Source organism: Oenanthe melanoleuca, chromosome 1A (genome assembly GCF_029582105.1).
Source record: "Oenanthe melanoleuca isolate GR-GAL-2019-014 chromosome 1A, OMel1.0, whole genome shotgun sequence".
In the NCBI taxonomy this organism is placed as follows: domain Eukaryota; kingdom Metazoa; phylum Chordata; class Aves; order Passeriformes; family Muscicapidae; genus Oenanthe; species Oenanthe melanoleuca.
Genome location: NC_079334.1, coordinates 1,714,748 through 1,741,898, shown reverse-complemented (window position 1 = coordinate 1,741,898; position 27,151 = coordinate 1,714,748). Strand labels below are relative to the sequence as shown.

Sequence of the window (27,151 nt, the reverse complement as noted above, 5' to 3'; positions counted from 1 at the left end):
AGGCAGTAGTAAATGATAGTTCTTAAGAATGTTTCCATTCTGTCTTTCACAGCCCTAAAAGTAAAAACAAATATAATGGGGGGAAAAAATTCCTGGTGATGGCATTTATTTACAAATTCTGTTATGAGAGAAGAGATGAGAAAGAGCACTAAATACACTCCTCAGAACAAGAAATGGAGAGATGTTTTGTTGTTGACAAGAGGGTGATATTAGCCTGATAAAGACAAGTATTATTAAATAAAAAAAAACCCACCAATCTTTCTGTTGAATTTAAATCAAAACAAAAAAAATTCCTCAGAAACAAGAAATAGACCTCAATATGCAAAACTGACATCTGTTGTATTAAAATGCAGACATCCTTGGGAGATTAAGTCATTCTGCATGGTCTCACACATCTAAGGATTCCTACAGCAGGATTTGAATGGAAAATTTAAATCAACTTGAGAACACAAATATAAGTGGCTTCCATCTTTTTCACTTTCAGCTTTTTCTCTTTTGAGTATATGGAAACATTCACCATAGAAATTTTGTTTCTAGTTTTAATATTCCTGTTAGAGTTGCAAATTTCATCAAAATGATTTACAGGCTTAGCATGACAAGATGGGCTTTATCAAAAGAGCTTTCAATGTATTGGTCTGAAAAAAAAGATCTCTCCATGAAAACAAAAGCACAGTAGTCACCATATTACTGAGGGTCTGACTCCAGTGTAAAAATGAGTAAGTTAAAATGTATTTACAGGAACCTAAATTTAAAATTTATTTACATTTTAACCAGAAAAAGTAACAGTCTCCTTGTCTAATGACTCCTTCAGGCTTTAAACTCTGCTATATTATCTTTTTCTTATTTTTCCCTCCTATCATAGGCTTAAATTTAATTAAGATTAATTTGATCTACTGGTCCTCTAGGACTTGAACAAACATAATTAATACATTAGGCTGAAAATTCAAACTTTTATTAATGGGCTCAGGCAACTCCACAGGGACTCTCAAGTCTTTTAAAAAGTTAATCCTCATGTAAGTGTTGTGTCTTCAAACACTGGGCTTTTCAGTGAGAACATGCAAAATTCTTTCCCTGCACAAAGGAAAACAAAGATGTGGTAATTCCCCACAAAGACCCAACAGAATAATAGTTGGACATATAGTGAAAAGGTTCTTTGTCTTGAAAGGCAGAAATGCATCTCCCTGCATAGGAGATGGCTGTGCTAACTGGAGCACTGCTTATTCTGTGACACTAAATATTGCCCCAGGGCCTCAATGAACCATGACATGGCAAGGCTCTGTGCCAGTTTATTGAATTGACACAGGATCTCAAAGTTCTAAACCTTTCCTTGTAGGAAATTAATGTTGAGCAGGATGACTCTGAGCACAGCTGCTGAACAAAGGTAAAGAATTCAGTTTGTGCCTGTCACCTTCTGCTCGAGGCTGAGCCCTTCCCTGAGAGAGGAAAAATCCCACTTACAATGCAACAACTTCTCTGCAGTAGCTCTTTTATCACCTATAGCATCTATAAATTAACTCATTAATATTACTAGTGATGCTGGGACAGTGACTTCACAAGAACCCCCTGATACACCCTTGAAAAAAAAAAGCAGGAGATGAGACTCCCCAGACTGTAGAACAAACAGCATTGGAACAAATTCCCCTGGGAAAATTAGGCAGGAAGATGCTGTATTTATAGAAAGGGGAGTCAAAGTCACTTGGTTCCTTTTTTTTTTTTTTTTTTTTTTTTTAAGCCACTCATTATTTACACTGATACTGGTAATCATGGGATGGCTGCAGAAGGGACCAAGAAAGAAAGTTGTCACCACAGTGCTGTCAACATGAAACTGGAATTTAAATAGCTCCTCCTGCAGTGAGATGCAATACAGGGGCAAAGCTTTATCCCCAGATTGCTGCAGATTTTCATGAAAATGCCAAATATGAAAAACCCAACATAGTGGGCACAGAGGGATTAGAAAAAGGAATACCTATTACCAAACTGCAAAAATGCTGCAGTAACAGGAAAATGAGAATATTATGTTTAATGGTCTTGAGAGAAGCAAAAATGTTTTGCATACAAGGCTTACTCAGAGACATAACAATTCACAGAACTAAAAACATGATGGATTTTTCAGCCTCAATACTTTCTAGGTACCTGAAGTGCATTTTTCTTTGCACTGCAACAACTCAATGCTGATTCAACAAAGAGCCTGTCAGTCCTGTAAATCATATCTTTAGGTTCCAGTGAGACATGATAATGTCTTATTCAGGTTACATGTGCATTCTTCTTGACAGTATTCATACAGCTGGCAGTCCTCTAGCCAGGCAAGGAAATAATTATTTCCCCATATACCAATGTTTAGGTCCTAAAGCCCTAGCTTCAGCTTGGCATATTGGTTTTTTGTTTTTTTTTTTTTTTCAGAAATCTGCAAATCCTTTGCAATTTGACAGCCTCCAGAACTATTTCCTAGCAAAAACCAGTGCTAAATTACATTCCTGTGTCACAACCTAAAGGAGAACTTTTTGCCCAGCTGAGCACTGGGACACAGCAGCAGATGCAGGAGCTCTCTGGTTAGCTTGTGCCCAAAAAGAAAGAAAAGATGTTGAAGTTTCTGCACTTATTTTCCCACAAATTTCACTGCAGTATGTTCCAGCTGAAGCAAAAGAGCAGGACAAAGAAGGAGTTTGGCCAAATATCTGTGACTTTGCAGAGCTATCCTCTGTGTCCTGGGGATATAAATTATACCTGTTGTACCAAACTGGATGGTTATTTGCATTCCAACCAGGACTGGGATGCAAAGCATCAACAACAGATTTCTAATTATAACTATGCAAAATATCACCCCACTCCCAAGTATCAAACATCACAAAACAGAAGAAAAAAAAAGAATTGTTGTCATGCATGATAGCTCTCTCCTCCACCTCCAGGAAAGGCAAGAAGTTGACTACAAGCTTTGTTTTTTTAAGATACTTCACATTTGCCTCCTCTTCAGGGAGATTTACAGAGGAAACAAAATTACCTATGGCTTGCAGGCTGGTAACGAGCTGATCTGCAAAAATGTCTCAGCATAAAGGCTCAGGTCACCACCCAAAATTTCTTTGTATCTCTAGCCTTCAGCGAGTTCAACTTGTTTATCAAAACTGGCTCAAAAAACCCCTACCAAACCCACAGCAAAACAAACCAAAAATAACCCACAAAACACAAAATCTATAGGTTTTTCTCTGAGGGCAAAGAAGAATTGGCAGGATTTTTTGAGACCCAAATTTCCTCCTGTGCTTCTCTGGGAGGGAGGGGAGAATCCCCACCTGACAATACCCTGGCAAATGGAAGATAATGGAATTTTCTACCTCCTGAATCAGGAAAATGGACTTCTACTTATCAAAAAGTCAAGGAAACACCACCATGATCAGAGCCCAAAGAAAGAACCATCTTTATTTTTTAACCCAAACTCAATGCCACAAACCAGGTGATAATGGGAAGGAACAGGAAGCCAATGGCTGAAACTGAAAAAGTAGCAAAAAAAATAAAAAAAATAAAAGAAAGAAAAAATTTGTACAAGAAGTACCAAAAAGCCTACACAAGCTAGCGGATTTGACCATGGTGAGAAAAATCCTTTGAAGATTTTTTTGGCAGTCAAGCCAGGCACCTCTCAACCACACATGCACACAAAGTACACCAAAAAACAGGATTGCCACCCCTCCCTGCCCCTCTTCTCTCCCACCCAAATGTACTCCAGAACATGAGACCTGCTGCTGCCTACAAACAGCTCCCAGATGCTGCCAAAGATTGAAAAGAAGCCCAAACATAATCCAGTCCAGCTGCACTCTGCCTGTGCTCTGCTCCACTGAATGCTTGGGGGCACCAGCAGGGTTGGCTCAGTCTCCTACCACAGAATGAGTGGTAAAATTTCACCCAAAAAAAGAGAGAATATCTTACACAGAGGCAGAAAGAGAGGAGCCATCACATCCTTGCATGGGGGAGATACTGACTTCCTAAAAAATCTCTTTAGATTAGAGTTTGGAAAAAAAAAAAGGATAAAAATCAAAGAGGAGGGTATAAATTCTCACTATGTAATGTAAAACATATTTACACAATAGTTCCTTACATTTCATCCCCATGAAGATTTCCTTCTTTCCTTTAAGTCCATATGAAACTCCTGCTATAATCTTAGGAAGGGGGCAATGAAAAGAGGTGTTTGATGCTTTTGGGTAAGAGGTGGTGATTTCCAGGAGCCCCAACCCAGCAGTGCAGAGAGCAAAAACTCAGCTGGGTGTCCATGTGTCCTGCCCAGCTCCTGTAGAGCCCCTTTCCCACATCCAGGGCACTGATGGAGACCAACAACTTGGACCAGACCTTCCATCAGTGCCCATCAGCACTGAAGCTCCAGGTGAGCATCCCCAGCTCCTCACCCAGCACAGAGGGAGGTGGGATTCACAGACAGGCTGCAGGAAAAGCAGGCAGAGACAGAAAGAGGGATTTTCCTTTCCCTTGGTACACCAGGGATGAGGTTTTAGTGCAGTTCTCATTTGCAGAGGAATGCTAGGAAGTTAAGAGAAGTGTGCACACCTAACTCAGCTCCCCAGTGGGATTTTCCCACAGCAACTTTCGAGGTCCAGGACAAACCAGATTTCTGGTGCTCCACACTAATGCAGCTGTGGGAGCAACATGGACAAAGACCACTATTGATACATTGCTATTTTAAATACCTGAAAAAAAACCCAAAATAAATAAGTAAAAATATTTCACTTAGGATCATAAACCAAATATTTTTCTCTAGAAGGTCAAGAAGAAAACCTTGTGCACAACACACGTTCAGAAGCAAGAACACAATGACATGTGAGGGGGGGAAAAAAAGTCATCAAGGAGAACAAGTCCCCATGAGCTTAAAACTGGACATTCAGCACAGCTTCATTCTATGAAAACACATCCTTCGAAATGTTATTTAGCATAAGAGTTGTAAAACTGTAATAGCTAGTGCAACACCCCAAAGGTGGATTGGGTAAGAGCCTTCTTTAAAACTGGGTCATTAGTTCACACAGGAAACTGGGAAGAGATCCTTCATTCACTAACTAGCTTTAGTACTTTAATAAGAGCAGGTTTCAGTTTTAGTCTGAGCCAGCCTCACCACTGTGCTGTAGAAACCAGTTCTGTTAATTGGAGCAGAATTCTCTTGCACAAGCACAAGCTGCAGAATAATTGTTACAATGGGAATGGCTTTCCTTCATAAGCATTTCTGCAAGTGTCCAACTTCATTATTTATGCCATGTCCTTTAGAAATTTCTCATTCTTTTATTCAACTGACTCCTCATTTCCTTTTATTCAATGTTCAAACCTGATGTGAAGCTTCTATTAATAATTCAGATGCATCCTCATTTTGCTGCTGCATGAAATTGGATGCTCCTTTAAATATGATTGCAATACTGAAACATAACACCAACAAAAAAGCTGGCAAAACTTGCCTTCCTTTGGGATAAATGGAAAAAAATATATCTTGTTATCATCACAGAAAACTGATGTTCCTGTAAATTATGACTCATTGAATATTTCATTGTGCTTTTAATTTATTTTTTTTTCAAGGAATTTTAGCAGCACTTTTTTCTTCAGGAAGTTAAAGGGTTGCAAAACTTCCCTTTCCTCACAATATTATTATCTGTCAAGGAAAAACCTCCAAGCTGCTGCATGGGAGGTTGAGAGAACTGTAAGCTTGCTTTAAAAATGCTGGTCTTTAGGCAAAGAGCAACAACTCAGTTTGTTTCAGAGAAATAAATGGGTTATTGAGAGGCAGTATGGAAGTCACAAATCCATTAGTCAATGTCCTAACCATTCCCATCACCTTGAAAGTCACCTCTGCACTCTGTCAGCTTCAGGCAGCTGAATTTCTGCTGCAGGCTGAACTCTAAGAAAAAAGAAAAAAACTTAATGGAGATTAATTTATAACCATGCTGTTTCAATTCTATTTATGAATTTCAGAGTGTATCAATTTCAGTGTTCTATAGTTCTCTACAGTTGTAGAAATGTTAACCAGTGACATAATGTGACAGATCAGAATGAAGACACATCTACAACTTTCTGAGAGAAAGGGAAAGTTGAAAAAAAAGGAGGAAAAAGTTGAGAATCACATTTTGTCAGGTCAGTTTTACAGTTTCTGAGATGCCAGTTGCACATTTTAGCACACCCCTGGTCTCTATGGTGAGGGCACTGTCAGTCAAAGGCTCCTATCACAAGCAAGCTCTGGGCTTGTCTTTGGGCATGGGAGGGGGAGAAGAGGTAGGGAAAAATAATCTCTGTACTGGGAATACACTTGGATATGATCAAGTGAAAAAACAATGAAGAAATTACAATATTCAGTGTTGGAACCCTGAAGTCTACAAGTTTTAAGCTTTCTGTGCTTTCTGACTCTGACCCTGCTTTTGACTTGAGGCCTTGAAGAAAGCTTCCAAATTTAATTTATTTTAGAGTTAGAATCACTAGTGTGTAGTTAGAATAAAAGTGTAATTTCACTTAGTAAAGGGTTTTGAATCTGAAGTTTTAGAATATAGTGATAAGTATGGGACAAAATGAAAGTTGTTAGGCGTTGTCTCTTCCTTCTTGTTCCTTCTTCATAATTTCAAGTAGCAGTTTTTAGATTAAATAGTACCACAGTGTGGGTCACAAGTGTTTAGTCATTGGCTCAAAAGTATAAATAATATAAACCTTAGTTCTTAATTAAGTTGTTAAGCTTTAAAAGACCTTTTAACTAAATTCACCTCCATTTTCTCACCTTTGGCTTAATAGCTACAAGTACTGAAAAACTCTCTCTACTTTAAATTTAATAAACAACCAAATCCAAACAAGAAATCCATCTCTTGAGTATTCAATCCTGACTCTAAGTAAAGAAAAAACAAAAACAAAACAGAAACTAACCACTGTCAATACAGGATCACCCTCTAGAGCCTTGTACAACAAGCAGCATCAATGATGAGTTGGGGCCACACATCATTGTCTCTGCTCTTTTGGCTCACAGCCCTTGCAGATGAGAAAAGTGACAAGGTGTCAGCAGTGCTCAGGTGTCCTCAAGGCTTTAAGTCCTTTAAAGATAGATGGAGGCTCATGGCCTTCATCCCCCAGTCTGTATTTTTAAGATTTATTTTGCATATCTCTGGTGTACCTATGGACTCTCAGGAGCCATTACAGAAGCTTGGCTTTGAGTCAAACTGCACACCTGCCCTCTTAAAAGTCTAATTTTTCAAGTGTTCCCCCTCCCCAAAACGATTTCCAACTTTGGTTCCTCTTAAAGAAAAAATCACTCTCTTCCAGAGTATAATCTTCAGCTAAAGCACTGTATGCTCCCATTAAACTTGGACCTTAAAGCACAGCATTTTCTTGAATCATCAAAAAATGCCACAAATCTGCTTTCAGCAACCTGTAGGCAAAGTTCCCAAAGCTTGCAGCTCTCACTGTCCAAGCTGTCCTTGCTGCAGTCATCTCCTCCTTTCCTCATGGGAACAACATTTAAATTCAAGCACTGGTGCCTCATGTTTCATCCCCAGCAGATGAACCAGCATATCCATTTCCAGCACTAATAAGTTTCAATGAGTAGTGACAGCTTCCAGTCATGCAGAAACATAGGCAGACTCAGATGTCATTCTCAAAATGCTAAATGATTTGAGAGGGAGTATTGCAGTCAAATTGCCCAAATAGACCTCTGCTTTTAAATGACTCATTAAAATCCAAGGCAAATCAAAGGTCCTGATAGCACAAGGATTATTAGGAAAAAAAAAAAAAACAACCCACCATATTTAATGTGTTAGCTAACATGGTAGAATCCTCAAGAAGATAAAGCAATTTTTGTTTCAAAGAAAAGTACTTATCTTTGTGAGAAAAGACAACTTGTTATTAATTCAAGATAAAATCACAGTACTGGAGGTGAGCCAGTTTATTGTTTTCACAAGACTTAGCAGACTGAACCAAGATAAAAGAAGAATCCCAGGGCTTTGCAGAAGGGGGATGAAAGCTGCAGGCTCTGATTTCCTGAGTGCAGCACTGATATTCCCCACGCCAGAGCTCAGTTTGGAACCACTGTCACAGGCTCACCAGGTATCAGCACTGGGGATTGAATTATCAGGGTTATTGTCAGCAGTTGTGGCTTTCACTGTCTAGCACCTGGCAGTGAGGTCTGCAGTCAGCAAAGAGATCTGGAGACTGTAAAAAACTGTGGAAAGATCTCCATCCACACAGGGGATGCTCTCAAAAACACAAGGGGCCTAAGGCAGAAAATTAAAGATGCTGATTTCATTTCTTAGGCATAAGTCTAGCAGAAGAGTTGAGTGCAAACAAAGCAAAGAGCCTCGTGGCCAGGAACCCTGGAAGCCATCCCAGCCCTCACCAGTCACATCCTGAAGACTTTAGTGGAGATGAAGTGAGCTCCCCACACCACCACCCTGCTCATTTCCCAGTCAGCAGCCCCCACTTCTCCATCTGCACTTCCCCAGCCTGCTGATACACCCACCCCTACAATTCCAGCTCTCAGCTGTGTGACAGCTCGTTCAACAGCCTTGCAAGTGACAGGAAATTGTGACACATTTCACCAGAGAAGAGCTGGGGCAAGTTTACACTGAGCTTGCTCAGCTTTGTTTGAGGCAATACCAAGTAGTAAAACTGAGGATGAGCTGTCAAATTTAATTAATTAGAAATCCCAAACAGCCAACTTTGCACACAAGAGATCTCAGCTATATGTAAAATTAACAGCCCCAAAAGAAAGATGTTAAGTCCTCAGGTTTGCTTCCCTGAGGTGCAGGAAGCATCCAAAAGATGTTATCCATCATTTAACACCCACATTAATTCTGAATTTCTCCCTCTCATCTGAAAGCTGCAAGCAGAGTAAAATCAGCATCAGCCTAGATCAAACAGTGCAGTGCAGCACTCTCTGCCTATCCACTGTACAGTCTAAAGACAGCAGCATTTTGAGATTTCTTTGTAGTACTACCCCAGTGACATACCAATGAGATAATGCAATTCCTGAGGACTGCAGAAAAACATTAAAGAACATAAAGAGAGACAAAAGAGACCATTAAGTTGGTTTAGATTCTCTCTCTCCTTTCCTTAAAAAAAAAGTCATCTCATCTCAGATAAACAGGGGATTTTTCTTAGTTTATTTGCTTTTATGTCTGGAGTTAGACATTGCCCAGCAGAGTTTTCATGAAAACATAATGCCTGTTTAAAATAGTACACACTTCAAATAAAAGATGGGTCTCACTGTAAGATGAGGACAGAAAAAAAAATAACAAGGATGGTGACAAATTCTTTTAAATTGTTTCCAAATGATCTACATTTCCTTTAAAAAAACAAGCACACAGATTATATTGAGGTTTGCTTTTTTTTTTTTTTTTTGGTTGTGGGTTGTTGTTTTTTTGAGATTTTTGAGCTTCAACCTCAAAATCATTAAACAGGCAGACAGACAATTTGTTCTATTAATATCAGTGGAACAAGTACTTAGAGATCAAGGTTCTGATGCTGCAGAAACCCTCTCACCCACAGCTGAACAACTCATGACCATCACTACAAATCTTCAGCCCTGGGCTGAAAAATGCCTTCAGACTCATAAAGGTAAATTTTAGGCAATTGATGGTTAGTTTTCCTGCTGTTTTATTTCTGTCAGAGCAACAACTGAGTGCATTTCTAGGAGCTCTAGGGGAAATGTGTGTCCAGAGTGGAGAGTGCACACTTGGATCAAGAATATGAATCACACAAGGTTTTAATCACTGAGTGCAGTATCACCATCCCAAGGCCTATTTAAAAAAAAAAAAATCTGTAGAACAGAAATGACCCCAAGCTGCAGATCTGCATCATTTTGAAGGTCAGCTGGTCCCTGAAGGCATGTGTCCATTACAGGGCAAGAACAGGGGAATGAGTGGAAGTCTCTGTTATTTTATGTCATCGTGGCAAGAACACTGCCTCAGAACATTTCCTCATTACTGGAAGCAAGAGTCCCATGCAGGGAGAGAGAGCATAAAGTGCAAGGTCATCTGTAAAATTACCATGGAATTTTCTTTACAACTTAAAGAAGTCACTGCACTAAAGCTCTATGAGGAAGGTTTTAAAACTCAGGAGGATTTACATAGCTTGTGACACATTTCCACAGAAACCAAATTCTTGGACTCAATTTGCTGAATTGCCTGTACTGACATCTGTAAATCTGATAGAAGTCATAAAGAAGATGTGAAAATATTGGAAAAAAATGTTACTGCTGGCATTACTGGAAATACAGCATGCATCTGGACATCCCAGAGCCTGCACAACACCAATTCCATGCCCTAGCAGGCAGGAAGGACACAAATCCCTCAAAAATCAAAGAACCTATACTCCAACACTCCCATGGATTCCCCACACAGGGTATCATGTCCTTTAACTCTTAAAAACTGCTGTGCACACAAGTGCCTCACTCTGCCATGTGAGCAAAAAATGATTACACAGACAAGTACACAGTGGTGCAGAAAGTGATGGGAGTTTACACAATTTATCCAGTGAAGCATGAAGGGCAGCAGTAGAGACTCCAGGATCACCTGCTTTTAGCCTATGGAGCTTTTGGGGGAAAGGTATCTAGAGAAAGGAACGTGGATTGCATCTGCTGTGTGCCAGTGTATATATAAATATTTATATAATATTTATTTTTATATATATATATATCTATCTATAGACACACACACACAAACAACAGCAACTAGAGGATTGCACCACGTTCTGGTACTCACATGATTCACACACAAAGAACCACTAAAAATTCACTAATGTGAAAAATGCCAGTGTTTGCCAGGGGTAGGTAGTTTAAATTACTGTGTCTATCTTCCTCTGAGAAGAAAGTCAAGAAAACTTGATTAATATTTTTCTACCAGAAACAGAAGGGCAGAAACTCTTCTTTGAAAACTCTGGAGGTCAAACTAGATGATGTAATGATCTCTTGTGGTTTTAAACTGGTTTTATAGATTATCTGACTTTAAAATAGACAAAATGTTTAAATAATAACATTCTCCTGAAATTGAGTGCCTGGTACAACAAGGCTCCAGTCACTGGCTGAGATCTGGAGGGAGTACAACCATGCAAAGATTTGTAATAAACCAAAGGGAAAATCCTAGGTAGATATTCCAAAATGGAATTGTACTCTCTCCACCTGAAAAGCAAATTATACAACCTATCTTCTGTACAGCTGCTTTAGCTAGCTGCACATTTCCATCAAATCATGGGTGCAGGTGCAGGCTGTGTCTAGTGCAGAACCATTCCCAGGTTTGGGCAATGCCACAGCAGCAAGGAGCTCCATCCTCAGCCAAGAGGCACAAAATCCACGGTGTCCCATGAAACTGGAGCCTGTTTCTGGCTCAGGGAATTGCTCCTTGCCAGCTCCACCCTGTTTAACTTGCCACAAGCACAGCCCAACTGATCAAACCTCACTGACTTGTATGAACTGCCTGGAAGTCCACTGAGTATCACTTAATTCCATGAGCCACTGAGTACACCAACAATGGGAATCAGATTACTCTGCTCATATGTTTTGACAACAGCAATTTCATTCTATTTATTATGATAATTCATAAAGCACCACCAAATGCAGAGCAGAATCTCCTGTGAAAATAATTACAGCCTAGTAATGCAGGATTTTGTTGAAGCACACCATTAATTCCTTGATAGTTCAGGAAAAGCCAAAGATTTTGTGCAAATGAAGGATTAGCAAGGTCTCAGCACACACATTCCCTTGCACTTAAAATGAGCCAGGAGCAGGCCTTATTAAATCAGCATTTCATATGATGCTTTAAAATGATAGCCTCCAAGGCAGGTTGTTTGGTACTTCAAAAAGACAGTTATCACACTACTTACTCTATGTTGCAGTCTGGGATAACAGAAAAACAAATTCCTATCTAATTGTTCTACCACTGTACACAGGGAGCATCAAATAGTTGCTCTTTCCCACAGCTGTCAAAAACCCCCAGAGTTTTATTCACAATGAGATGCCACCAATATCACACAGACAGAGAACAGCTCTAATACAATGCTGTGAATTTTCTTCCACTTGGCTACTGAAAATATTTTGAGCAGTAACCTTTTCTGAACCTACCATTCAGCATTTGGGCTGTCTCCATATGTGCCTCAGGGCTATATTGCCTGCCTCTGTGTGTTTAAAGTGCTTCTATTTCCATGCAGAACAACTTTGTGGTTGTTCATTTAATGGTAGTTTTTAAAGTAAGATTTGCCTAAAATTGGAAAAAAAAAACAAAACAGGCCTGGGGAATTTCTTCTTGATGTTTAATGAAGTTGTCTGAAAATTTGCTTACCTATAATAAAAAAGGACTGAGTCAGTTCCCTGCTTTGCATCCTCTCTGTTTTCAGTCCTTGCAGTACAGTCACTATGAAATCATGACACCCAAGATGCAGATCTGTGTGATCTCTCTAATGTCTTAATTAATACAACTCTTCATATGTGCAACTGACCCAGAAGCTGTAAGGAAACATCCCTTACAACCAAAACCAGCATTTTACTAAATATTAAAACATGATCAGAGACAGATTACTTGCTATATATAGTTTGACAGCCCAACTTAATAAATCAGAACCCCCTAAAACCCACCAGAAATATCTGCCACTGTTCAAAACAAAATCTCATAACAAACAATTAGAATGCTGAGAGAACTCACAGAAGATGTTGCATTTCTTCCAAACTTTTCCATCTTATCTCAAATGTTTACAGGTAAAAGAACAGAGATGTTTTATTCAAACCACAGTTTTTATCAATTCTGTCCAACATTCAAGCAGCACAATATTGCAAAATAACTTTCCCCCTCCTGCTCTTTTGTCATTACTTTTTTGTTTCCACACTCTCATTACTTCAGGCAGAAATAACTTGGAGATAATATCATCAATTTACCAAAACAGAATTCCCCTGAATTTATTTCCCTTTAAGTTATACTTTTACAATTAAATTGTAAATTAGAGCTAAATCTAATGATTTTCAACCTGGCTGAAACTGATTGGCTCACTAAGTCTGCAGTTTCATTCTTCCTCCCTCTCATTTTGCTCACTGGAAGAGAAATGAATCTACCTTCAAGCCTGTTGGAATCAATCTTTTCTCTTTCTCACAATTTATAAGCCAGAGGCTTAAAAAGTGCTCATATCCACTTTTAACAAGCTGGTTTTGTGAGATAAGCACAAGAACATTAATAAAATAGCTCAGCTTTAAGGCATCAAAGTTTTACAGAAGTAGATCTTAAAAAAAAAATTTGTAAAGGTGAATTGTGATTTATACCATGTTACTTTTCTTATGCTACCAATTATCAATCATCTCTAAAAGATCCCTCCTTTTATGTGCCAGAGTCATAAATGAAATGCTGCCAGCTCATTTCTAATCAGGGAGACACTGCACAGACAACCCCTGTTAGCCCTGGGACCTCTGAACACTGGCACACTGCAGAAGAAGGTTTATTCTTTTCCAATGGTTAACTTTGACTTTTTTATTACAATTTTATTATTATATAATTTAATGTTATATTATATATATTTATTATGATATTTCATCTTTTTAAGCCCTTCCCAAAGGTTTCATAGCATCCCACACACTATATTTCAGTATGGTCTACACCATCACTTTGCCACCATCCTCAATGTCTCCTGAGTTCACAAAAACTGTATTTAGACAACAGCAATACAACCACTGGCACTGAACTTTTATTACTTCAATTACAACAAAGCAGCTGGCAGTAATATTAACACTACTTAGCATTTATATGCTGCTTTATATCTTCAAAAGCCTGTATAAATATTTGTTAATTAAGCCTCACAAAACTCCTGAGAGATTTTTTTGTTTATAAATAGGCAAACTGAGACAGAGACAAAACAGCTGTTCCCAAAATCGAGATTTTTAGGTTATTTTTAAAAAAGGGAATGGAGATGTCTGGACTTTCAGAATTATAAAAGGACAGCTTAAAATACTCAAAGAACCCAATGGGACATAAACTCTCATGTTGTAAGCATCCACCTCCTCAAAAAACAAAACAAAACAAAAAAATAGTGCTGTCCCTGGGAAGACACAGCTCCCTGCTGCCAGCTGCCCTGAGCCACTTGCATGTCAACATTCAGATTTCATATAAAAACTGAAAATTCTAAGTAGAAAATACTTGTTCCACCATGTATAGAAGGCACTTCTGAGAATATCTTACATTCATATTCAGTAAGAATATTTATTGAAGAGACTTTTTTAATGTGTATTAGACACCTCCCTCACATAGGGAAAATAAATGCCTACACACTCTCTAACACCTCCCAGTGAGGTCTGGAGCTCTAGAAGTGCATAATGAGAGATTAAAATTATTGCCTTGACACAGCATTGTAGGGAAGACATGACTTAACCCACAACAACTTGACTGTCCATATAATTTCACACACAACATTTCCCACTGAGAATGGTGGATCTGAAATGCTTTAGAGAAGTCATTGGAATAAGGGACACAAAAGGAGAGAAAGAACAGAGGTTTGAGTATGCAACAACTTTACTTTAAGAAGTGCCACAAAGCTGAACATGGAGCACTACGTGCAATTGAAGAGTGATATAAAACAAAAAGGGCAGGAAAATAAAGAAACAGAAGAGAAAAAAAATGTAAACAAGAGACTAAAGTTATACCAACAGTAGGATGGGCTAGAATATAGAAGATGGTGGAGAAACACGGCTGAGGCAGCAAGAGAAGGAAGGGAAACCTCAAGAGTTGTCCAGGGAGAGGTGAGCCCAAAGCTGGGGCAAGGCTCTGGGGGCAGCAGATAATGAATCAATAATAATCGATAATGAAACAAGCACAAGAAGGGACACAGTGCCTGCAGTGAGTGTGTCTGACTCCTGGCAGAGGCAGGGTGTTTGTCACCAAGGGTGACTTTCCTAAGGGACATGGAGGTGACAAAGTCCAGATCCCTGCTGCTGTCCTGCCCTCCCCGTGGGAGATAGCACCAGCAGGATAATACAGGTTAGCCCAGATTTAAGAGCCTTAAACAAGTTTGCTGTTAAAACAAACAGATCCCATCCTCTGCCCTGGACAAGACTTTATCCCTGAATACAGGAAGGAAACAGAAAGATGAAACATTACACTAAGGGCTGTGAGAGCACAGGAGGAATTGAAAAGCAATAAATAATACTGGAAGTGGAGCATAGAATAAAGAATTCCACTTTGAGAAAAGTGAGTCTGTGATAAGACTGAAGGGAAAGAAAAAAGCACATTTATTTAATATACACCCTGGCACCCAATTCTGAACGTGAAATGTAAATTTTTATCTCCATCTGAGGGCAGTACAATGCACTCACTGCCTTCTCAAGACATGGTGTGCAAAGCTGAAAATGACTTGAGAGGCACAAGTATAAAAGGTTGACTTCTCCACGTCACTTTTTAAATGGCACAGAAGATCATCAAGCAAAATTTTATTGCCACATGATATCACATACTCCTCATGATGCAACTGCAATTCCTTGCATTATCCTTGCCAGATCATTGAGCTCTCCATGTATCTGAGTGCGTAAGACAATCTACAAGACAAATGTCTCACTCTCTGTATAAAGGTCTCACATTCACATGCTCTGAGTAACAGAACAGCTCATTCAAAAATATTTTTAGGACCTACACTGGGATTCTCACAGGCATTGAATTCTTAAGCAAATTCCTGCATTAACCAGATACCTAACACCTGGAAAACACCAAGTGTCTTTCTAATCTCTTATGGAGCAGGAAAAAAAAAAAAGTTTTCTTCAGCCCAATTACTTCAAATTATATTTTACACTGGAAACAAAGAGATCTTTGTCTCAGGAAATAGAGAAGACCTCAGACACAGTGTGAAAACAAATAAAAAGATCAGTGGCCTCAGAAGAAGGAAGAGTGCATTAGAAGGAAGAGCAAAGTCCTCAGTTTTCATGAAAGGAGCATTCAGAGGGATGAATTAAGTTCTCTCAACCGCCCCAGAATGAAAGAACACGCCCATTAACCAAAGTTCACACTTCAGGTGAAAGACAGTTCGCTAAGAGCTTTAGCAGAACAAAACACAGCAACATCAAATCTACCTGAAGCCAAAACATGGACAAAATGGGGATAATCTTGTACCTCACCAGGTATCTGAAGTACTGAGCAGCAAATGAACTTCTGTGAGCTCGTGTATTTCTCATGTTCCTTAGAACAAGTTTGATGAGGTTGTTTTGAGGAGGGGGTGTTAAAAATAATTTCCTAAAGGGTTTATCTAACGGTGCTGCTGACACCTCACTTCCAGCTCCTCTTTGCACTTGAGACAATTTCTAGAGGGTGAGGAGGAAGAGAAGGGAGTACTGATGGGACAAACAGCAATCCTAGTGCCTGATTTTCTACTTGGTCAAATCTTTAAAAATGCTTTTACATGCAGGAGCAGAAATCAAAGTAATAAAATACAAATCCACCAGGAGTTACTTCTTTATTTTCCAGTCACAAACATTCCTGAGCTACAGACAATAAGAGGAACTCTTGGAGCACATTCAGTGTGAAGCATCCAGCAGCTACAGCCAACTCCAGCCCCAAGAACCACCTCTGGCAGTTTCACAATTAACTCAGCTGAATACAATTCCCCTGCACTCACGGAGAGCTTGAAAGGAACCAGGTGTTCCCTTACCTGCAGGAGTAATCCATAAAATCCATGAACTGTAACATTTTGGATTATAAAAAGACATGTCCTCTCTCTCTCATTTAAACCAATGCAGTATTGAAAGGAAAAACAAACAAAAAACCCAAAACAAAATAAAATCGATAATGAAACAGAACAACAAAAAGACCAAAAAACCCAAACAACCACTTGATCTGTATGAAACGTTTTTTTAAGTTACTGGACATTCATAATACCTACCTTCACTCAACAAATACTGTTCTCAAAATTATTAATTTTTACTAAATATTCTGTTGAAATAGTCAACATTTTCACAGTATTCCAGGAGAATGGTTTAAACATTTTGGTGTTAGCTCTGGGTTTTTTGCTTTTATTTTTTCCTCTGTAGCTTTATAGAGAACCTGACAGTTTCCATGGTTGGTCAGAGTGACAACATGAGTAAGGATCTAAGAACAAAGGCAAATAGAATTCTCTGTCACATCACCACAGTAATGAAGATGCCTGACATGCATCAGAAAACTACACAGCAGAAAATCTCACAGAAATGGGTAAGCTCATGGAAAATACTAACTCTACACCTTTGAGGCTAGAGACTTTGTCTGTTCAGGATGCACAAGGTTGCTGAAGTCCATTCATCAAAAGACAAAGGTAATAAATGCAAAGCAAGTAATTTGTAATTTGCTACTTCCATGTCAGATCTTAACCCTGTGGAGATTCACAGCATGCCTAACTTTAATTACTGAGACAGTGGCATGGAGAGGGAAGGGAAGAAAGGGCTGGAAGCATCCAACTAGTAGCAATTCAAGGCCCTGATCTGGCTAGTATTTCAAAATGTTGCTAAAACTGACGTTACAATCAAAGGCATGTGTTGGTGACTGCAGGCTCACGGCCACAGCCCAAAGTGAAACAGACCTTAACAAGCTGATGCTAACAACATTTCCATTCGTGATTCATTTTTTATCCCCCAGTGTCAATGACACAAAATTAGGAGGGGGAAAAAAAAGAAGAAAACAAAACAGATGTGGAGGTTTGTTCTTCCCACAACATCATGGTCTTTGCAAGATAGATGTGACTCTCCAGTGTCAATAGCTGTAAAAGACACCTTGTCTTAACATTCAGGCTGAGTGACTGCAGAGCACTCTGTTTTATAAACAGCCTTGCAAATATTTTCTACACATACCCAAAACAGTGTCACTGACTTAGGTGGAACTTTCAGTGACTGAATTCCTCTATAGCACAACAGGGAGAGATGCTGTGGCTGCTCACGACTGCACTAACAGCTCAAGATCATGGCAGAACAAGAATTCAGGATAGAAAATTGAAATTCCAAGGCATCAGAGTTAAATCAAAAGCTGCACAAAACAGAATGTCATTGTTTTGGATGAATAAATTGGTGGACGATTCAGAGTCCAACTCTGGAGTTAAGATAAAATGGCACCAGTTACAGCCCCTCCCAAAAAGCAGGAAACATAGTTTCTTCTAGTTTGAAGCATTTAATGGAAAAACTAGAGAACTAGCACTGAAAACAAATCAGCATCTTATATACCAAATTTTCACATTGAAAAATATACTTGGAACCGAGGTACAAGGATCAGGCCATGCATTCTGCACTGTAAGCAGCACAGCTCCAAGGTGCTAAGCTTTTCTTTCTGGCCATCAGCCCCACAGGATGGGAGTCTGGAGAGGTCACACACCAAAGGGCTTCCTTTTTCTGTGCAGCATAGCCAAAAGCTGTCTTTGAAAAAATCCTGTGCACTGATTCACTGCATGAAAAGAGATGCAGGAATTGTAAGCAGCAATATATGAGCAACAAGTGGCAGACACTGAAACCAAAGTTAGCAAGGGCTTTATTAGTGCAATCTTTGTCATGTGGACTTCAAGTCTTCTCTTATCTCCCCACAGTAACTAAAGAGTTCTTATATATTTAATCTATTTTGACCTTTGGGGCTTCAAGAATTTGACTTCAGATGTTAGATTTTAATAAGCTGTCACCCACAGGGAAAAAATGCAGTAGTTATGTGACTGATTTGCCATTTACAGCTGGACTATAGACAGAAAAAAAAAATAATCAACCATATTTCAAGAATTTAGTTGTCACCAAGTGGAAAACTTCAGTACTTTTTTCCATCTGTGCATTTCACAGCAGAAATAATCCAGATTTATCTCACCCTGTCTATTCCTGCTGTATATAACTAGCACCTAATCATAACTGGGTGTTGCTGCTCGTGGGGTGTCACCTCCCTCCAGATAAACCTAATGGGACGCTTTGCCCGCTTTTAAAATGACAGAACCACTCAGAAACCTGCACTCAGAGCTATGAGAAGGCATTTGTCAACACCACAGCCTCCACGAGTGTGTGACAGCACAAGCCAGCTGGAAACCCAAGTCCAAAGGCACTTGCATTTCCAAAGCCTCCCCAGTAAAAGCAGCAGCCACAGGCTGCTCCCGTGGAGCCTTGAGCACAATATCTCCTTACCTGGACACCAATAATGCTGCACTCCCCAGGAACTGTGAATCAGGAGAGATGTGGGGCTCTCCCTCACGCCTTGGAAACTCTGCAAGCTCTTTGCAGTCCCCACCACCCACCGGCTGAGAGGAAACCACCAAAACTCACGGCAAGCCCGACCCAGGAGAGGTTTAATCTCCTCAGAGGGCAGGGGTTGCACGTTTCCAGGGGTATTCCAGGGAAAGGAGAGCGGCCACGCAATGCTGAGCAAGTATTTCTAGTTGCTAACAACAAAAATGATCATTTTTATGTTCTCCCATGTAAGCAACTTTTGCAGCTAACATATAGACGTTGCACAATCACAAACGAGAAGAAGGACAGTCAATAGGAAGGGAGGAGGACCACGTTTTATGATGAAGGAGACGAGTAATTAAAATGTGATCTGTGCTGCAAAGGCATGCGAGATCCATCATTTGGTTAATATTTCAGCAGGCACCACGCAGAGGAGCAATACTTTTACCTTCAGTACTTCACCTCAAGTAAACAAAGCAGACTCCACAAAAGGTCACGCCACTCTGGAGGGTACAAGATTCACCAGCCGAGGCAAAACACAATTTCTGAGTGGGAGGATTTGTTCTCAAACAACATCCTTGAGAAAAACATGTTACACCCTTTCTTCTGCTGCCTGGCTTGAAACTATGCTTTGGTGGAAGCTGCAACATCTCGCTTTTAGTGGATACTGAGGTCACGGGGGGCAGGAACACTTTAAATTATTCCTCAAAATGCCAAGAAAACCTGTTTTCCAAGGCGTGCCCAGATCGCTCGCACGCCGGCAATGAGTAAGGGAGCCATGGCTATGAGAGGGGCAGAAGGATCAAAGACGCCAGGGAAAGTTATGGGAGAGAATGAAAGGGCTGAACAGCGTGGGGAGAGCAAAGACAGCACCAAACAAACCCGCATTCAACAGGATTATCCCACCCCAAAGCTGCTCTTTGCCCGCTACCAGCAACATGGATGGGCAAGCCGGCTGAACCACCGGGGGAGGAATTCTCCCGGCATAAGGACTGAAAAACGAGTCACCTGGTGGAAGGTGAGGCAGCAGCAGCAGCAGGAGGAGGAGGAGGAGGAGGAGGGGGCAGCCGCACGGACGGTGCCCCAGGGATGCCCAGCCCGGCGGGCAAGGTGCGAGCAGGTGCGGCGGGCACAAACACACCTACACGGACACTCACACACACCTACACCATATTCACACACACCGAGGGCTTCCCGGGAGTGCAGCCAGCCGGGGGGAAGCTGCAGCAGCGACCACCGTGCCCGAGGGAGCCCCGGAGGGAGTTCTGAGCCCGCCTGTCCGAGCCCAGGGCGGCGGGGATGGAGCGGGGGCAGCGCCCCGCAATCCGCCGGGCGGGTTTTGGGGTGGCGGAACAAGGCGGGGGTTCGACGCCGAGGGGAAATGCCATCCCATCCCACCCCATCCCACCCCACCCCAGCAGCCCCTTACCTTGGCCCGGGTCCTCCCTCCTCCCGGCTCCGCTCCGCTGCGCGCCGCCAACAAAGTGCGGGAGCGGGGCGGGCAGCGGAGCGGCGAGCGGAGCGGAGCGGGGCCGAGCTCCCTCTGCCGGGCACCCTCCCCGGCTCCAGCCCCAGCAGTTCCAGCCCCAGCAGTTCCAGCCCCAGCAGTTCCAGCCCCAGCAGTTCCAGCCCCAGCAGTTCCAGCCCCAGCAGTTCCAGCCCCAGCAGTTCCAGCCCCAGCAGTTCCAGCCCCAGCCCGCGGATCTCCCGCTCTGCGCCCCGCGGAGCCGCCTCCATCCTTCCTTCCCTCCTCCCCGCTCCCTCACCGTGCAAAGGTGGCTGAAACGTGGGAGCTTAAAGTCAACGTAAACGCTTACCATAATAATAATAATAATAATAAAAATACAAGGCCACACGCACAAACCTACCACGACTCCAAAGGAACATCCTTCCCCCGGAGAAGTGGGTGTAGCAAAAGCACCTTTGGAACGACTGGTCTACCAGAACCAAAGTCTCCCGTCTCTGCTCGAAAGGCCGGGTGAAATCTCCCAGCTGTTTGGTGTTGTTTCCATCCGGCACCGCGTTCCCCCCGCTCTGACAAGCCACACGTGGCTTTGGCTCGGCGCAGGGAATGGTCCCTGCGGGCGCTCGCAGGTAGCCAAAGTCCTCACCCCGCACTGCCAGCACAGCCGGGAGGGCTGCGATGAGCCACTTCCCTCCTAAAACCGGCCTCTTCCACGAGAATCTGTTTTCACTGATCTCTCTTTCAAATAAGTTTTTGCCTTATGTGGCTCCAGAGAAAAGCTAGAAAGCACAAACCTTTTGGCGTATGAAAAAGAATCTCTATTAGGGGGGTGTGTAGGAGAGCTAGTCTGATTTTTGAGGTTCTGCTCCTGATTTTCAATAGGATTCAATCGCCAATCCAAAAAGATTTACACACCTGCTTAATTACCTTCCCGAGGCTCCTTCCAGGCTTGACCAAGATCCCTCAGGAAGATCAGAATCATATCTGGAGCACGCAGCTATTTCCACCGAGCCGCGGTTATCCACACGGAGCAACAGGTCCTCTGTGCTACAGACTTTCTGTGATTCCCTCTCCAAGAAACCTGCGGAGGAAAAGTATAAACTAACGAAAGAGCAGCTGCTCGCTGAAATTTCCACTCAGTTCCAAGAAACGAGACTTGGCAGGTCCTTGCTTTTTATAACACTCCGTGACTCATTCGCAGAAGCAGGTGAAGTCAGAGCCATCCCTGCCAGAGTCCTGCCCCTGACGGCTTCACCAGGAGGACACGGATCTTCCCGATTTTGGGAAAAAAATATAAAATAAAGTAATAATAAAAAAATAAAATTAACAGGATGATATCGCTCAGCTGTTTGCAGCAGTTTGGTTGCCGAGTCTCAAGTGGTGCTATTCCATCCTTGACCGGGTGTTTGCCAGCGAATCTTCCCGCAATAAGGTTTAAATTCTGCAAAGGTTATTTTGCCGGGTATTTTGCCGGGTATTTTGCCAGGCTCTGGGCAGGTTCTGGCCGCAGGCAGGAGCAGCAGGCAGGCGTGAAGCTCACTGTGGGCTCCTGAGAACCAGGCAGGAGAGAGTAACCCGAGCCTGCAGCTCAGGCTGGGAGAGGTGGGGCCTCACTCCACAATCGCTTCGGAGTTCACCTTAACCCTGCTTAGAAGGAAAAGAAAAGAGAGAGAGAGAAAGAAAAGCAGTTCAGCCAATTTTCCCTTCCTGGCTCAGAGCTTGCAGAGCCCCCTTGTCGTGCTGCATCTTTTACTAGTTCTGTCTTTGCTAATTTTCTGGTCCAGAAAGTCCTCCACAAAACAGGAAAGCACAAAACAAAAAAAAAAGTGAATTAAATGTATGTACCTAAACAAGCACTGAAATGTACAGATACTATACACTCCCCCAGTTTGTTTCCAACAAAGTTTCAAATCTTGAGGGATCAGATTATGGAGAGGCTGCCTAGGTAATTCCTGTGAATGAAACTTACAGGAACACTGACGTTTCCAAACTTGCCAGATGCCATACACACACTCCCTAGGTAAATAATAACAGTAATTGACATTTAAAAGCGCTTACCCCATGAGAGGTAGAAAGAAATACGAGAGATTCTCTTCTAGAAAAGGCTGGGGACGGCTCCAGTCCTTGGCAGCAGTAAACAGTGCCTCTCTTCCCCCTTTTTCCTGGACAGAAGCCCGAGCCCACCCCCTGCTCCAATTCCTCTCAACAAAGGACAGAACACAAATGCAGAAGACCACTGTGGGCTGATAATTTTGTTTGGTTTCACTTGGGAAAAAAAAAAACAAAAAACAAAAAACAAAACATTTTAAAGGAACAGAGGCAATAAAGAGGAGAGAAAGTGGGATGTGAGAATGAGAGAAGGGAAACCAGAAGGAGAAAGATTTGGGGAAGAATAAATTTATTTCTGTTCTCTATGACTTTTCTTCCAGATGTGTACACTAGGTATGGACATTGATAGAATTGTTTTACATGAGCATGACGTTAATATTGCTGCAGAAAAGAAGCCAGAGCACTGTAGCACAAGGGATGAAGAAGGCATTTCACCAATGTTTCTCTGCTTGGGGAAAAGACTAAATACACCAAAGAATTCCCTTCTGTTGGAGATCAGCCTGAAGAGACTTTCTGGGCTGGGGACCTGCAGGTTGGTTTACACACCAGAAAGAGCTCAGCCAGGGGTCTGGCAGGTCCATCAGAGCCCCTTTGCTCCCTGGAATGCAGCCAGGCTCCCTGGCCCCAGCCTGCCAAAATCTCCTGTGCAGGTGCACACGCCGTGGAAGGCAGTGGGGAACAGACCTGCAGCTTCCTGGGGAGCTCCTCTGCTCAGCCCCTGCTGGAAACACACGGGCAAGGGCTCAGTTTGCACAGCAGGAGCTGCAGCAAGCCCCCAGATTCCAGATTAGCTGCTGATACTGGAATTGCCACTCTCATTGAAAACAGACACTGCTGTGCCCATAGAGTTTTCAGAAGAAAAATATACAAAGCAAGCCTGAGTCGTGTATTGATTTTAAGGCACGTGCAGCTCAGTGAGATTTAGTCCTGATTTAGGTCATAAAAATGCAAGATAAACCCAGAGGAATCCACAGCAAATGAGAGAAACAAGAGACTGGCTTTTGGTCCATGCTACTCCAAACAAACAAAAAATAAATTGCAAGTACAGAAAGTATTTATTTGCTTAAGTAAAATTATAGAATGTATTTTGCATCATGGCTAAACATGGTACTGTCTATAAAACTCTGCAGGTAAGAGGATTTGAAGAACAGCCATAGAGGTTCTTCTAGTCCCAAAGTAATTTGTAGTTTGACTGGGAGTTTCTTTTGGGTGGGTCTGGTTTTAAAGTATTCTGCTTAATTATGTCATCCTTTGTGTCATAAATATATGTGTACATATATTTAGACAATTTTTAGAGGACACTAAGTGAATGTGATTAATTGTTCTAAATTAAGATTTACTATTTGAGTAGCAAATCCAAGAATAACATAATGACATCAAAATTTGTGAGGTCTAAACACGTTCAGGACATTCTATACACTTCTACATTATTAAGATTATAATTAATATAATTTATTTATTATTATTATTAATTAAGAAGCTGGGGTCTTCTACCCTAAAAATAATCTTTGGACAAATCTTCTGATATGTTTGGGTTGGATTCCCCTTCTCAGAAGAAAAAAGGAAGGAGTACAAAAAGATTATTAAAAGAATTCCTCTCTCCTCATTAGTTGATTCCTGTATTGAAAAGCTTGTGATTAGTTAATTAATATGATATTACAGAAATTTCTTGCAGTTTCTTGAATCACCTTTCTAAGGAAGGTTGTTTCAGGCAAACAAAGTAAAGCAGACCAGAGAACTACCCACAACCCAAATGTGAAAAAGGAGGAGGGACTCAATGTGTCTGAAATCCTCACAGAAACAACTCCAGACTCAGTTCTGAACCAGAGGGAAAATGTCTGGACTGCTCCTGGCTGACTCATACACTCTATCCCAGGTACAGAGCCAAAGCAGCACAAAGAATTCCCAGAAGTCTCATTTCCATGCAAGAAATGAGTGTTGGAAGGGCTCAAGGGTTTGACAGAGAATATATCAGGTGAGGGAGGTGTCTGTCAGTGCATGGAACTCCACGGAGGCTCCCAGTGACTGTGACAGATAAAACTGCCTCAGAGGCATGTCCTGAGTCACTTTGCCCAAGTTATAATGAGGGATCTCTCTGTAGAGCAGAAAAGTTTGGTGCTGTTAAGAAAGAAAACACTCAGCTGTTTGCTCATGGTCCTTATGGTGCCTGCATGCCCAAACCAGGGAACATGCAGTTACATCTCCTGGGTGTTCTGCTCTCTGTTTTAAGCTATTTGGAGTTTCCATCAGTAAATGTCCCTTAGTCTAGCTGCTAGGGGTTGACAGATTTTGTGTTCCTAATTATTGTTACAACCATGAGAGAGATTATTGGACTGAGCTGACTGAGATAAATGAACCAACTCTTCATCCTGAGCACAAAACTCTCCAGCCTGAAGCTGCCTCCACTGATGAGCTAAAAACTTGCCATCCAGCTGTTCTGACTACTAATGCATCAATTACAAACCATGTAATTTATGACTGGGGCTGAAGCTGAATGTGTGATGATAAAAAGCCTTGCAGTAAGACAAGGGCTCCGTGACGTTATGAATTATCTGGCAGTTCTCTCTGCACGTCCTGGGTGGATTGCAATCAGCCAGTGAAGTATTGCAGAGGATCTTTCTCCCTCTGGAGCCATGGGGAGTGCTGCCATTTATTTCAGAAGGAACAGAATCAGCTCCAAGCCCTTAATTTGTGCCTTACTTAATCTCTGTACTGAGAGCTGGTTGGCTGAGACTTGGATTTGGAACTCAAAGACTCTCCTGAAAGAAACCTGAGGTGCAAAAAACCTTTGCCATAATTTGGGCAAAGCTCAGCAGGTTTGTGACTGCTACAGTTTGATCTGTCACTGCTCAAGAGCTACACTGTGTTCAATGAATGAGACTCTAATTTAATTCAAGCAGATAAATCACAGGTTACAAAGCAAATTGAAATGCTCTTACACATTTTGATGCTTCCATGTTTGTATCTTACAGAGACAAAAAAGAAACAAGACATAGACAATCAGTCATTTTATATCCACACTGCTTTTATAGGGAAGCATGACAGGTGTGTTTTATTACAATTGGATGTTTATTGATAGAGAGAGCATTAAACCTCAAATATTTCTTTTTCCTTGTGTCTCATATTCATAAGAAAAGAAGGGGGGTGGGCACAAAAATATATATGTAACTACTAGAAACAAAATCATTTGTTTGGCTAGAATTGATAGAAGTTTTTGGTTTTTCATTTCTCTTCTATGGTTTTGAATTCTACTTCTGTGTTGGAGGGGAAACAGTCTTAACCATGTTCAGAGTTCTTGAGTCAAGAATTTAAGATCAACACATTTCTTTAATAATCAGGAGGTGTTTATGAAAAAAACCACTGACATTTTTATTTGGATCAGGGGTTTATAGATTTCATGTTTCCTAGCAGAAATGTCAGAGGGAGAGGCTTTCTCCTTGTAACAAATGACAAGGATCTGAGGCACTCACAAGATGAAGTCAAGCTTCTGAGAAACATATCCAATATTATTACCATTAAAAAAAATCATTAGATGGAAAAGAATTACTTAGTAAACTGTTTTTTTAAAAATTTTTAATTGTGCTGAACTTTTATTTTGAAAACAGTCATCCTGGTTTTTGTTTTTAAAGACAGAAGGGCCTTGTTCAGCTCTCCAAACTGGTAAGAGAATGTGCTGGTCACCTGAAATTCTGCATGCACCTGCACATACTTGCTTAGTTCTGATTGAATAATTATTTCATTAATTAATAATGCTGCTATCAATTTTTTGGTTACATAGTTCTTGCCACAGACCTCAGAACTGCCTCACAAACTCAATCATACTCAACAAGCTTCTTTCCTACAGAAGGTGCCCATGAGATAGATTAATTTCCATCCAGTTTTCAGATAAAAATATGTAATGTCCAAGTTCATCATTGCTTCAGTCTATGACAGATGTGGCAGGTCTACAGCTGCACTACCTGACTTTGCCTTAAGGCAGCCCAGCCCCAGTGATAATATCAGCATTTGAAACACAAATACCAAATCAAAGAGGGCCTTCCCTGAGCTTGTTACAAGTAAGAAACAGCCAACAATAATCAAAAGGGAGATTAAACTCTATGGGTGTTATGATCATTAGTTAGCCAGTGATGGTTTCATACTGAAGCAGTCACAGAGATTCTGAGGAAAGAAGTTCCTACCACACCTGCTTTCTTGAACAGAAATGCCTGGGGCATGGAAAAAGTGCTTGGGAAAACTCCTGTCTGGAGGTCACTGCCTTTTACCAGAGCTGGATGATTGAGAGGTCTTTGAGAGCACTGTGTTTTAGGGGCCATCCTACCATCAGCTTGTTTAGCTGAACTTAATTTTCCCTTAATTCTAGAGCTGAGCAAAATCCCATGGCAGAATCATATGTTGCAGCCATATGGCATAGTAATTTTTATACAGATAGCAGCAACAAGCTGATACTCTGTGTATTC

General features: G+C 41.3%; 1 protein-coding gene across 7 annotated transcripts in view; it reads right to left on the bottom strand.

The window, feature by feature from the left end:
* Positions 1-22,724, bottom strand: part of EPS8 (epidermal growth factor receptor pathway substrate 8) — a 119,140-nt gene extending 96,416 nt beyond the window's left edge. Inside the window, exons 1-2 of one of the 7 annotated variants that reach the window (XM_056482478.1) lie at positions 22,644-22,724; positions 21,501-22,229 (exon numbers count right to left, since the gene is read on the bottom strand). The gene's annotated coding sequence lies outside the window, so the exon portion shown is untranslated. Of the gene's footprint in view, positions 1-19,078; positions 19,190-20,549; positions 20,826-20,988; positions 21,248-21,500; positions 22,230-22,643 lie in introns of those variants that run through there. The other 6 variants (XM_056482481.1, XM_056482476.1, XM_056482482.1 and 3 more) reach the window with 6 other exon arrangements.
* Between the last annotated feature and the right edge of the window lie 4,427 nt (positions 22,725-27,151).